The sequence below is a fragment of the Neovison vison genome, chromosome 5, assembly GCF_020171115.1.
Source record: "Neovison vison isolate M4711 chromosome 5, ASM_NN_V1, whole genome shotgun sequence".
NCBI lineage: Eukaryota > Metazoa > Chordata > Mammalia > Carnivora > Mustelidae > Neogale > Neogale vison.
Genome location: NC_058095.1, coordinates 61,364,746 through 61,378,260, shown reverse-complemented (window position 1 = coordinate 61,378,260; position 13,515 = coordinate 61,364,746). Strand labels below are relative to the sequence as shown.

Below are 13,515 nucleotides of genomic sequence, written 5' to 3'. Positions count from 1 at the left end.
GTTTAAGAAAATAAATTTGAGGGACGCCTGGGTGGCTCAGTTGGTTGGACGACTGCCTTCGGCTCAGGGCGTGATCCTGGAGTCCCGGGATCGAGTCCCACATCGGGCTCCCAGCTCCATGGGAAGTCTGCTTCGCTCTCTGACCTTCTCCTCGCTCATGCTCTCTCTCACTGTCTCTCTCTCTCAAATAAATAAATAAAAAATCTTTTAAAAAAAAAAAATAAAAAAATAAATTTGACTTGTGTTTTTATTTTACTTAATAAAAGACACCGGTTCAATTCAACACAGTTTAGTTGTTCTCATCTATTGATTCCTGTTTATACAACATAATGCTTAAGGATCCTAATATTACTGCTGGGGTAAACATTATTTCAAAATTAAAATTAATCTTACATTCTTTGAAATGAAAATTACCAGAACTTTAGACTTGCATATATTCTTATCCTTCCTTAAAATCAACTGTCTAATTTTCCTTTGACCCAAAGCAAGACATGGGAGCGTTTGGGGTTTTTGATAAAGTAAAAATTAATGTTAGTTTATTTATTTTTTGTTCATGTTATTCTTTTGGATTTCAAAAATACTTTTTAACAGCTCTATTGAAATACAGTTGAATGTAATAAACTATGCATATTTAAAACATTTGACCTGATAAGTTTTGAGATATGTAAAAACCCATGAAACCATCTCCATACTCAAAATAAAAAATATATCCAACATTCCAAAAAGTTTTTTATTTCTTTTTGTAGTTCTATCAGATCTTGTTTTATACATTTTGAAGTTATGTTATTAGGTATGGGCACATTTAGGATTATTCTATACCTTTGATGAATTGACCTTTTTACCATTATGAAATAGCTTTCTTTATCCCTGGAATATTATTTTCTTGGAAATAAATTTTGTCTAAAATTAATAGTCACTCAAGTTTTATTTTGATTAGTTTGGTAAGCCTTCCCCCCACCCCAATCTTTTTCTTTTAATCCATTTGTGACAAAATATTTCAAATATTTGTCTTGTAGGTAGCATATTGTTGGGTCTTCCTTTTTTAGCCATTATGACAGTCTCTGGAGTTTAACTAAGGTAGTTAGACCATTTATATTTAATGTGATTATTGATATAGTTAGGTTAAAATCTATCCTCTTGATATTTGTTTACTATTTGACTTTTCTTTATGTAGTTATACCTTCTTTTGGATTAGTTGGCTATTATTTATGATGCCATCTTGTCTTTGTTGGCTTTTGGAGTGGATTATTTAGCATAATGAGTCTTGTTTTCTTCTTATGTGAGATGTCCAAGAAGTGGGATTGTCACATTGTCTAGTCTTTATAGTTTCAAGACAAAAATATTTCTTCCATGTGACATCTGGCATTAAATCCTACCTTCCCATCTACTCCTTATTGAGGTTGATTACATGTGGTTTAAATGAACATGTGTACATATACATGCACACACACACACTCACACACTTTATCTCTCCACTGCTCTCATTTGGTCTTTCACATCTTTAACTCTATCCTGGGATCTCATCACTTTAAAGAACTCAGACTAAGGAAACTTGAGAATTTGGGTAAGTAAGTAAGCTTACTATCATGGTATTAAGGCTTCCCTAACAAATTACCACAAAATGAATAGCTTAAAACAACAAAAAATTATTCTCTTATACTTAAGGAGTCCAGAAGTCTGAAACCAAAGTTTTGGCAGAATTAATTCCCTCTGTAGACTCTGAAGGAGAATCTGTTCCATGCCACTCCTAGGTTCTGGTGGTTTCCAGAATTCGTGTCATTCCTTGGTGTATCACTGAAATTTCTGTTTCTGTCTTCATATAGCCATCTTCTCTCTCTCTGTGTCTGTATCCCCTCTTTGTCCAAATTGTCCTATCCTTAAAAAACATGAGTCATTATATTCAGGGCCCACCCTAATCTAGTATGCCCTTAGCTTTTCTTTTTTAATTTATATATATATAACTTACATATATCTATATCTATACATATATATAATATATATAATTGATATATAACACTATGTTAATTTTAGGTATACACCATAATAGTTCAATAATTGTATATATTGTGAAATGATCACCATAATCAGTTATCACACAACCGTTATCAATTAATCTAGCTAACACCCATCATCATACACAGTTAAAATTTTTCTTATGATAAGAACTTTCAAGATCTACTCCCCTAGCCAACTTTTAAATCTATAATACAGTATGATTAACTTAGTCACCATGCTGTAAGTTACATCTCCATAACTTATTTATTTTATAACTAGAAATTTGTACCTTTTGATCACCTTCATCCATTTCACTTACTCCCCACCCCTTGGCCTTGGCAACCATCAATCTGGTCTCTGTATCTGTGGGCTTAATTTTTATTTGTTTGCTTGCTTGCTCAGATTCCACATATAAATGAAATTATATGGTATTTGTCTTTCTCTGTCTGACTTACTTCATAATGCCCACTAGGTCCATCCGTATGGGCAGAAATGGCAAGATTTCATTCTTTTTTTAGGGCCGTAGAGCATTCTATTGTGCATGTCATCCACGTTTGCTTTATCCACCCCTCTATTTATGGACACTTAGGTTGTTTCCATATCTCAGCTATTGTAAATAATGTTGCAATGAACACAGAGTTGCACAAATTGTTTGGAGTTATTGTTTTCCTTTTCTTCAAATAAATACCTAGAGGTGGAATTGCTAGATCATATGATGGTTCTCTTTCAAATTTTCATCATTTTTAAATAGGATGACCTCTTCTTAACTTGATTATATTCTCAAAGACCAAAAAGTCCTATTCATAGGTAAGTGGATTTCAACAGATCTCGATGGGGTAACATAACTCCGTCCCAAGCAGTACCATAAATTCAGAGGACTTGAAGTGAATATTTACTGAGCTACACTGAATTCACCATAGACTAATGATTTATTCTTTGGGGCTGTGTGTGTTTGTGTGTGTGTGTGAGCACATGTGCACGTGTGTGTGTGTGTGTGTGTGTGTGTGCATGTGTGTGTGTGTATTATCTATTGCTACAGAACAAGTTGTCACAAGTTTATTATCTCATAGTTTCTGTGGATCAGAAGTCCAAGCACAGCTTAGTTGGGTCTTCTGACTGGAGTCTCACAAAGTCATAATCAGGCAGGTTGCCCTCTTATCTGGAGGCTAGTCTGAGAAAGGATCTGCTTCCAAACTCATACAAGGTGTTGGCAGAATTTTTTTTTAGGTGAACCAAGGACCCTGCTCTTGCTGTCAGCTGGAAGTCACTCAGCTCTTAGAAACCACCACAGTTTCTTGCTGTGAAGATTTTCTCAACATGCCTGTGTACTTCATCAAGTCAGGAAGGAGAGTCTCGAGAGTGAGTCAGCTAGCAAGGTGAAATCTTATATCATGTAACATAATGACAGGAAGGAGATCCGTAACCTTTGCCATAGTCTATTGGCTAGAAGGAAGTCCTGACCACACTTGAGGGGAGGGCATTACCAAAGACATGTACACCAGGAAGTGAGGGTCTTGGGGGACCCCTTAGAGTCTGTCTGCCATGTGTTTCCTCACCTGATGAATGAAGGGACTAAAGTTGGTGTGAAGATTTCCTTCAGCCCTTGTATCTAAATGTCTAGGGAGATCCTTCACCCCTAAGTTTGCATCTGCTGGTAACCTCTTCCTCCATCCATCACGTCCCGCTTTTGACTTCTAAGCACAGAGCCATTCATAACCGTGTCCATGTTTTCATCAATAAAAGACTCAGACTTCTCAGCTACATTTGCTAAGATGGGTAAGCATTCATAGAAAAGCTTCTTCAACCAACATATGGGGATTTTTAATTCCTGCATAAAACAAAACTTTCACTTTCCTCTGACTGAGTGGAATAACTTAAATTTAGAGCACTCTTGACTTGTTTATTTTTTTTCTTGATACGCTCTCTTGTGTAGTCTCCTGAGGAATATGAGCACTTTTTTTGCTGATCTGAGGTTATCCTCAAATCCCTTGCTTCTGAAAAGGTGAATTACAGAACTATGACTTTTTGAAATAACTTACTGATGGCCAAGAAGGTCACTATCATATTGTTTTTCCTCTCCCTGGGCTGTTTTTAATCAGACCTGTCTCCACATGACTCTTGTTTAGAAGGCTTGTTTCATAATCCTCCTCTGGTCACTTGCCACCAGATTCCCTTTGCTTACTCTGCTACCTTCTTTCCTCCTATTTTCTCTTCTCTCCAGCTACAGCATTCAAATAAAAACAGTAGCAAAATACACACACACACACACACACACACACACACACACACGAACCTGAAGTGCCCGCTGCCTTTCTTTATCTTTTCTTATATCTGTGTTGGTGTCCTTGCTCGTCACCCTTTCCCAGCACTAATCCACCTAGTTATATGCCCACCCTTTTTTTTACTATAGCATTTCTGAGTTTAAATGATGCTCTCTGGGAGAGAAGAGCTCAGAACTGACATGTCCCCACCCCCACCCAGGACACTAGGTTCTTTAGTGCCTGGTTTAAGTTGACATGGCAGTTCCTGAAGCTCTAATACCCTCTTCTGTCCTCCTCAGCCTGCTCTACATTCCATGCTTACCCCCAACCTACCTCTTGCCTACTGGTAAGAGAAAGACATTCTCAAACCTGAGATACAACAATACAGAGCTGGATCAGTTTTACCTCGAGATTTCAGTTGAATACTTCCAACTGGGGGGTCAGTATCTGCTGAAACTCTTTTTTGAATTGCCAGCCTTACAACAGTGAACCCATACCTCAGTGTAGTATATGAGAGTACCTTCATAGGATGGATAGGGTTATCTTTTTTAAAGAAGTATTTATTTATCTTAGAGACAGAGATTGGGGGGAGGGGCAGAGGGAGAGGAAGAGAGACAATCTTGAGCAGACTCCCCACTGAGTGTGGAACCCAACCTGGGGCTCGGTCTCACACTCTGAGATCACGACCTGAACCAAAGTCAAGAGTTGGACGCTTAACCAACTGAGCCACCCAGATGCCCCTGGATAGAATTATTTTTGGTGGTGTGAGGGCAGGAGACAGTGTAGTATCACCACAGAGAAGCTTCTCAGAATACATAAGTTAATAAATGAGATTATTGTCTCAGGTCACTCGTGAACCATCAACAGAGATACAATGACACCGCTGTGCGAATGGAGATTCCCTGGGTCACCTGTGTCGTACTTTTCCTCCATGACAGCAGAAGACTTTGCTAACTGATCACAGTACTTTGACATACTGAACCCCTGATTTGTCCTGAAAATCCTCCCCCGCCACATACTTTGGGAAACTACTACCAATTGATTAAAGCTGGCACGCGCGATGAAATCTCTTTGCCATCCTTGCTCTACAGCTCACGGTATATAAAGGGATAAAATGCAGAAGGAGACTTATAAAGGAAAATGGACAGGATTACAGGGATCTCAAATGACAGCTTACTCTTTCTTATAGTATGATTAACTTCACCGCGCTTCAGCCTCCCAGACCTACAACTGAAATACAGGCACCCAGAAGATATCTGAGTTCATGGAGACTGCACAGCCAGATTATAGTGTTTTGCTTCATTTTCCTTTGCAAAAATTTCCTTTGCAAAAGAGGAGTAACAATGGTTTCAAATCGAGAATTACTGAAGTTATCCAATCAAATTATATACAACAGGTTCTTAAGAGTAGTGCCTGGTATGGAGTAGGTACTTGATATATACTAGCAATATACATTGATATTGATATTACTTAGGATTTCCAAGAAGTTACCCTTTTGATGAAATTAGGAAGTCTTTTTTCCCCACCAACACAGCCTCCCTTGTGTGGGGCTGGGAGGAATTCTGCCTCTGCCTCAGGGACCAGCCATGGGAAGGAACTGGCAATCTTGCTTCCCTCTACATTCACCATGTCCCAGCAAAGTGGCTATGTCGGCCAGGTCCACAGTGTTGTGTGAATCATAATAAACTTCCCGAACGCAACCTGACCCTGGCCCCTCACTGTGCTTCCCGTTAACTTTTACTTCACCTCAGAAAGACCTTTGCGGGAAATGTGGTTTTAAAAGTGCTGGAGGAGTTTGTCATGAGGGACCTCTTCGTTACAGAGCCCAAGTGAAGTAACCAGGGCAGGAAATACATCTGTTCCGCAGCACCAGGTTGCCCCAGTGGGTGCACCGCCCTCCAACTCCCAGGGAACTTTTCCTAGTGGCATCCCACGTCATAACCATCTGCCCCAATAAATCCTGCACCTCGGGCTAGTTAAGACCCATGGTATCCAGGGACGGAATGCTCGATTCATTAGCTACCGATGAGGCTAAGCGTCGAAATCCTTCTTGGAAATCCTTCCCTTTTCTGCTGCATTGCATTCAAGAGCCATTAAGAAAAGTAATTTTGTCATCGCGCTCTTGGTGACGCATGGCAGTTTCGGTGGGCTTAGCTGTAGCCTTGAAGCAAAAAGAGTGCTGGGTTTCTATCACGTGTTCAGGGTAGAGGGGATGATGGTCATTGCCTCAACCTCTTTGCCTGCCTTTGTCTCCATGTCACTGCCTAAAACTAAAAAGAATGGATGAAACATCATTTCATTGCTCCTTTCAAAAGAGCAATGAAAGATGGAGCCAGCTGGCCCTCAGGGACCTTCTTATGGCATAATGGGGTCATGCTACTGATCTGAGAGCCTTGGAGGCAAGGTGTGACTCAATCTGGCTGAGGAATTGGAGACTAAGTGTTGCCAACAGGCATAAGGGAGAACCATGTCCCCCACCCCGCCCCCCAGATTTATGAAGTGTCCTGAGATTTCAACTTCCATTCCAGACCTGGAGGGAACATCATTCCCTCCTCCTTGTTCCCTTGGGCCACTCACTGTAACATTCCAAAGGGCCGTAATAGGAAAGGTGGATTGATTAAAGAATATGGCAAATCACAGTGTCTGTGTGTGTGTGCATTCTCTAAATAAAAAAATATCTATATTTGAAAACAATGAAAAAAAACTCAATGAACTCATTGATTCCAATTATTGCCACTAAAAATGTTCTGTTTAGATCCTAATTATATCCACAACCTATACTACTCTCTTTCATGAAAAATGGAAGATGCATTAATTTTTGCGTGTCATCCTTGTGCAGGGGCCATGCTAATCTTCTCTGTATTGTTCCAATTTTAGTATATGTGCTGCCGAAGCGAGCAAGATGTATTAATTTTTAAAGTTTTCCAACTACTTAGAATTTTAAAGACAACAAAACAATCTGATCTTTTTCCCAACCCCCTGGACCCAAATCCAAGAATTCAATATGATTAGCCAGAGGCGTCAACAAATGCACAGAACTGTCAATAAAATGTCAACTGCAATACAGAAAATCTTAATTAATTTTCAATTCAATTTGATCTTGGAATTCAAAGAGATCTATGGGGTTAGCCATTCCAGCTTTGTTAAGACCTACACAATGTCCCCCACCAAGGGTCTTAGTGCTTTTCTCCAGTGGTCACATCCTGATTCTCTCAACCTTCTAAGAGAACAGAGGAGGAAATCCTTTCAGCCCTTCTAGCTCTATTAACTATTCCAAATAAAGGGAAATCCTAGATGCACCCTCCACGGCAGAATGGGAGATTTTAACTGTATTTCTGCAACTTCAAACACTGCATCCAATAGCACCATGGAAACTTTTTTTTTTTTTTTTTTTAAGATTAGAAGGGGTGGGGAGGGGAGAACCCAGTACTTCCAGTGGAAGTTGCTGGTTACCACAAACAATTCCATCCTTCAATCACTCTTGGCTTTGCCCTCTGGGTGTGCATCCAGACCTGCTTTGGTGGAATCTATAATTTGTCCAAGTAATACCATTTGGTCTGACTTTCTTGCTAATCACATGTTTAGCTCCTTGCCCCTTCTCCTGGCCGCTATGCTCCTAGCCACAATGTCTGCAGCCTGGAAGTTACTTAAACGGTCTGCTCAGTTCTAGGTTCTTTCTGACTTATCTTGGGATTCAACACAGAAAGCATCAGAGCATTCACCCACAGGAAGTGGAGCTTCAGAGTCGGAGGGAAGAAATGGACACCACTGCATTGTGTAGCATGCTGGGCTCAGCTCAAGGGTGGGCATGAGACATTCTTTCTGATATTAATGCAAACCACATGTGGGATAGGGACAGAGAGAGGTCTGATCCAATTCAGAGAGCCAGAGTCTAGTACAAATAAAGCTCTAGTTTTATCTAGCAAGCAGAACGCTCAAAGTTTAAAGGAAATTTACTGCACGCCAAGCTCACTGATGAGGGATGGCATGAGTTAGGTGAGAGAAAGCCAAGAAGAAATAAAGATAAGACAGTGTGCAAAGAGTCCCCAAAGGGACTCAGGAAGAGATGAGAAGATCAAGATCGTGACATGTGGGTTGATTTCATCAGTAAGGCTCTACTCCTTAACTCCTGGCATATTCCAGAAGGATATCATCTCCAGCCACAGGATGTCACCCCCACAATCCCGGAAGTTCCCAGCAGATGGAATGACTAAGGTCTTTCTGCAAAAAGTCATCCATAGAATAACTGAGTGTACGGCCCAGCTGAGTAAATTAGGAAATTGCATTTCTTTTCAATCTATCTACACAAGTATTTCAAGGAGTTGTAGTAGTAAACCTTGATAGACGGTCGACTGGCCTTATTTTTAACACTTTACCTACCTCTAGAATGATCATTAATACTCTTGAGTTGTGACCCTAGCAGATGTGTGGTTGGTTTCTTCTGTGAGTTCTCCACAGTTTATTTCTGGCTTCAGTCTACACTCCACTCATGACACCCTAACCCATGACTATCCTAAAGGATATCACTCTTTGGTGGTGGCAGCTATCATCCCAGGCACAGTCCCCAGAGGCCACACCCCCATTCCAGGAAATGTGCCCACCCACAGTGCCTTCTGAAAACCCTTAATCCTGAGTTATTGAGCTATCATGCTGCAGAAAGCTGAGTATCAACCACTAGCAAGCCTTTTGGGAGATGACATAATATCCGATTTCTGCGTTTGCTTTCCCACACATCAAAACCTTCATTTCTCTGGTTCTGTAACTTGATCTACCTTCGGATTACTCTTGTAGCCCCAACATTTTCTTGAACTATAAATTCTCACTTCAGTGAATCCCATCACCATGTGTCTGAAGGGAGAAACTGAGCTGATACCTTTATAACATCAGTGAAATGAAAGGGGTTATCAATGACAACTCATGGGATTCTGAAATGGTTCATGTCAGTGCTCTTTGACACCAAAGGACACATGCAAGAGGTTCCCCAATTCCTGTCCCCCTCCGTCCCCTCCAGCGTCTGATGTTCCCCCCTCTTATCTGGGCTGGTGGTGGTTCTGGGGCATTGCACGGGCAAGGAGGAGACAGAGACTGGGCAAAGGTCTCAGAGTCTAGCTAAATGTCCCTCAGGGTGAGCAGTCGCAAGATGAGAAAATTAGAGTCTCATCAGTGACCAAAGATGTGATGTTTGGTGCAAAGGATAAATTCTTGGAAGACCCGCATACCATAGGGCAAGAGGAATACACCCCTGGATTCCACAAATCTACAATTACTGAAAAAGGTTTTGTTGTCATGCTTCCGGTCCTCCTCCAGTACTATCGAATATTCTGTAGAGGTCTTTTTCTGAATAATAGCTTGACGTAGCATAGGGCCTATCTGGCCTTTTACATAGCAATGTGTACCATTTAAATTCCATACCTAACCTTCTGATTTTCATGTGCGATTTTTGGAATAGCATTAGTACTACCACTTAATGAATGTTCAAAGGGCACCTTCACGAGATTAAAAAGGATTTGGGGTTGGACTTATATTGCGTGCTAAAACAGAGGCACACCAGTTAACCAGTATCGCTTTAGGCACAGAAACAACAGCAAAGCACAACGAACGTGGACAGAAAGTCTCACAAATGTCTGTTTACAGGTGAAACAGGACTGCTCATCGTAATGGGGATGGTACATGGGGGCTTTCAGAGTGATGTGGTTCTTCATTTGATTTCTCCTGCGATTTTTCAAAATTCGGCTCTTCAATTTATTTTTTCCGAAAAAAGTGCAACTAGATCAGTAATGAGTTCATAGGCTATCTCAATTTGCACAAATGGGAGATGCTCTGCCTTCCATGACAGGGAATAATGTTCAATAGGGAAGATGGAGGAATCCTAAGGCACTGACTCAACTCCCATCACCCCTCTGCTTTTGGGAGAAAGTGCCGCTGGTGGTCCTCTGCCTGGTCTAGCCCGCCCTCCAAGCAAGGAGTCTCTCCTTTCTTAAGCATCTCTTTGGATATGCTCTGCGGTCCTGGGATGCTTGTCTAGTAACTGCTCTTTTGTCGTTGTTTTCGTTTCTGTTTTGGCTCATAAACTTTATTGATGCAAAAATGAATTCCCTTCCAAGAGCAAGATAATGCTGTACCAAATATGCTCAGATAAGCAGAAAAACATATGGGATGTTCCGACCTTTTACAGCGAGAAGCAAACTAACTTGAATTTAGTCCTTCGATGAGAGGAACATCTTAGAAGAGAATTCAAATCTCTTCTCTCTCTTTCCTGTCTGTGTCAGTCCAGAAAAATTTCAATATAATTTGGTGAAAATCCTTCTCCTTTCTCTCCCCTCCATACCCTCATCGAACTGTTTGGCCTATACCCATGGATCACATGTGTCTGAGTATCACCCTGCCTCTGCTAGCATTCCAGAAAGTAATGGAACACATTCTAACCTCTGGGGAAGGACAGTGAGAGGGGTAATGGATGACCAGAGCAATTTTCCAACGGTATCCTGACAACCTCCTGGGAGTGGGGCCATGTACAGTAGCTCACATCACTCTGCATTGCCGGGGGAAATTGCCAAATGAAGTCAAAGAAACTCTTAGAAGCAGTGTTCCAAATTCTGTATTCTTCAGAACTCCTATCTGCATGGGGCAGGGGTTAGGGAGGAGAAGAGAACCTTCTAACACATTGTTTTTGCTCCCATCCCATTTTGCATTCCCCACATCGTAAGCTTGCCTCCCACTCTGTGAATTAACTCTGGTACACCTATTAATTTGGTCTTTTTTGAAAAACGTATTTAGGAAACTGTATTTAAAAAAAAAAAACAAAGAGATGAGACTTACTTTGGACTGTGGGGAATTTCTGGAAGAAAATTCTCCTATCCTCATTCTCCCTATAACTGGAGAATGACATTTGATTCCGCCCCTCCCCCCCATTTTAGTGATTATATAGTTGACATATAACTTTGTATTAGTTTAAGGTATAACATAGTGATTTGATAAATACCTATATGATGAAGAAATCACCATAGTAGGTTTAGTTAATGCTCATCACCCCACATAGTTACAATTTGTTTTTTGGTGATGAAAACTTTCAAGATCTATCATACATTATTGTTAATTATAGTCAGCATGCTATGCATTATGTACCCATGACTTATTTATCTTAAAATTGCACGAATGGCAGGCATTTTTGAAGAAAGCTGGACTGAGTTGGAAGGTTCTGGGGATAAGTTCTGAGAGATAGCACATTTTAAGTGAGGAACAAGTAGATAAAATGAAGTCTTCTCATGAATTGTATATGCACATTGGTTTGAGAGAGAAAGAGAGAGAGAGGAGGGAAAATATATATATTGTCCTGGAGTAAAATCAGCTGCAGAATAGAAAGTACTATGGATTGGAGGTAAGAAAAGACACGCGAAGTTCTTTCATAGGTATGTTGTTGGGCCATCCAGTAGCCATGGAGATGGCGGCACAGACCTCCGTAGATCTCCTCGTGTTTCTCATGCCCAGTAAGACACACAGCACACAATGAAGCATCTTTAAAGATTATTTATTTATTTATTTGACGGACAGAGATAACAAACAAGCAGAGAGGCAGGCAGAGAGAGAGGGGAGGAAGCAGGCTCCCCGCTGAGCAGAGAGCCCGATGCGGGGCTCGATCCCAGGACCCCAGGATCACGACCCAAGCCGAAGGCAGAGGCCCCAACCCACCAAGCCACCCAGACACCCCAAAGCATCTTTGAAGTTTTGTTTAAAACCCCATTACAGATGTTGGAGGTGGCCTAAAAATGTAAAAGAAGAAGGAGGAGAATGAGGAAGAGGAGGAGGTGGGAGAGAAGGAGGGGAAGAAGGAGGAGGGGCAGGAGAAAAGAAAGAAACAAAGGAGGGAAAAAAGGCAAGCAGGCAGGCAGGCTCTAGCTGCATTTAAAGGCCCACTTAGACAATAAAGGAGAGATGTTCTTGGAAGAAAGAGGTAAAGACTCGGGAATTCTTTATACTCCTGTTAAAGAATGTGCTTCCAAATGCATTCTCATTCCATCTTCCCATCCGCCCGTGCCGTGCGGGGAGGAATTTAGCTTTGCACGGTATAGGGGAAGGGCATGCTCCGTGGTCTAGAGCAATTCAGACCTTCTGAGAGTCTAAAGGCTCCAGAAAGACCTCCAAAGACTACTCTGACAAGAGAGCAATGAAAAGACCTTATTGTCCACAGACAAAGATGGGCATCCATTAGACAACTTCTCTTACGAGCATCAGCACCGCTGCAGGTAGAATCTGGAGGTGTGAACATATCCCGCCTCCATTCTGGATGTTTCAGGATATTAAGAAATGTCCAGCTGATATAACAAAGGTAAACATTCAGTAAAGAGACGTTGATAGGTATCACTGGCTAATATTTATTAAGTGTTTATTATGTATTAGGTTCTATTCTAATTTCACATGTGGGTTCACTTAGCATTCCCTTAGCAACTCAGCATGAGTTTCTGGAAGAGGAAACTGAGTCATTGAGTAGCTTGGTGCGTGTTTAAGTTTCCAAAGGATGCAAGCGATAGCAAACCAGACAGTCCGGCTCCAAAGCCTTCACTTGTAGCCCATTGCTCCCCTACCCCCAGTACATGACGGGCACCTCATCACAGAGGACTTTGTACTTGAAAGTTTCAAAGTCGAATGAGTCATGTTTGGAAAGCATTTCTAAGCTGTTCCTATAGTTATGGTGCTAGATGGTTTTATATTACTTATTTTTAGCAACCCTCTGATGAATCTATTGCGTTTCTTCCAAATTGTGTTCTTGGGAGAGAAGGTTGATGAGAGAAGGGATCTCGTTTCCTCTGGAGACTGCACTTTTATAAAGAAAACCCAGAAGAACAATTTAGCGAGTGAATCCTATTATCTCCACTTCCTTCGATTACCCATATCTCATTCATACTGTCGTAGGAACCACATTTCCCCCATGGCAGTTACCCAAGCCCTGGCAAGATGTCCACGCTGGGTTAACTTACCTCTAGAGCTAGCATTCCACATCTCTCATATCCTTTTCATCGATGCCAGATACCCTATCTGTGGTCATCTTTTAATACAAGCGGCATCCTGATCAGAAAAAGTTTCAGTGTCAGATTGTTTCTGGGTGAAATTGGATCTTTACTTCTTTTATGTTCCTGGCTTCACCCTATCACCACAGTCATCTTCCAGACATTCTTGGAGGGACTCCCTCCTGCTCAGAAATTTTCATTAGCTCATTATTCATCTTCCCATGATCCAGTCTGGGTTTTTGGTTTTTTTTTTT

The 13,515-nt window shown here is 41.1% G+C and overlaps 1 non-coding gene across 1 annotated transcript; it reads right to left on the bottom strand.

The window, feature by feature from the left end:
• Positions 1–7,051: 7,051 nt before the first annotated feature.
• On the bottom strand, positions 7,052–7,157 carry LOC122908030. The gene has a single exon (XR_006384834.1). It is a non-coding gene; the product is annotated as a U6 spliceosomal RNA (small nuclear RNA).
• Positions 7,158–13,515: the final 6,358 nt, after the last annotated feature.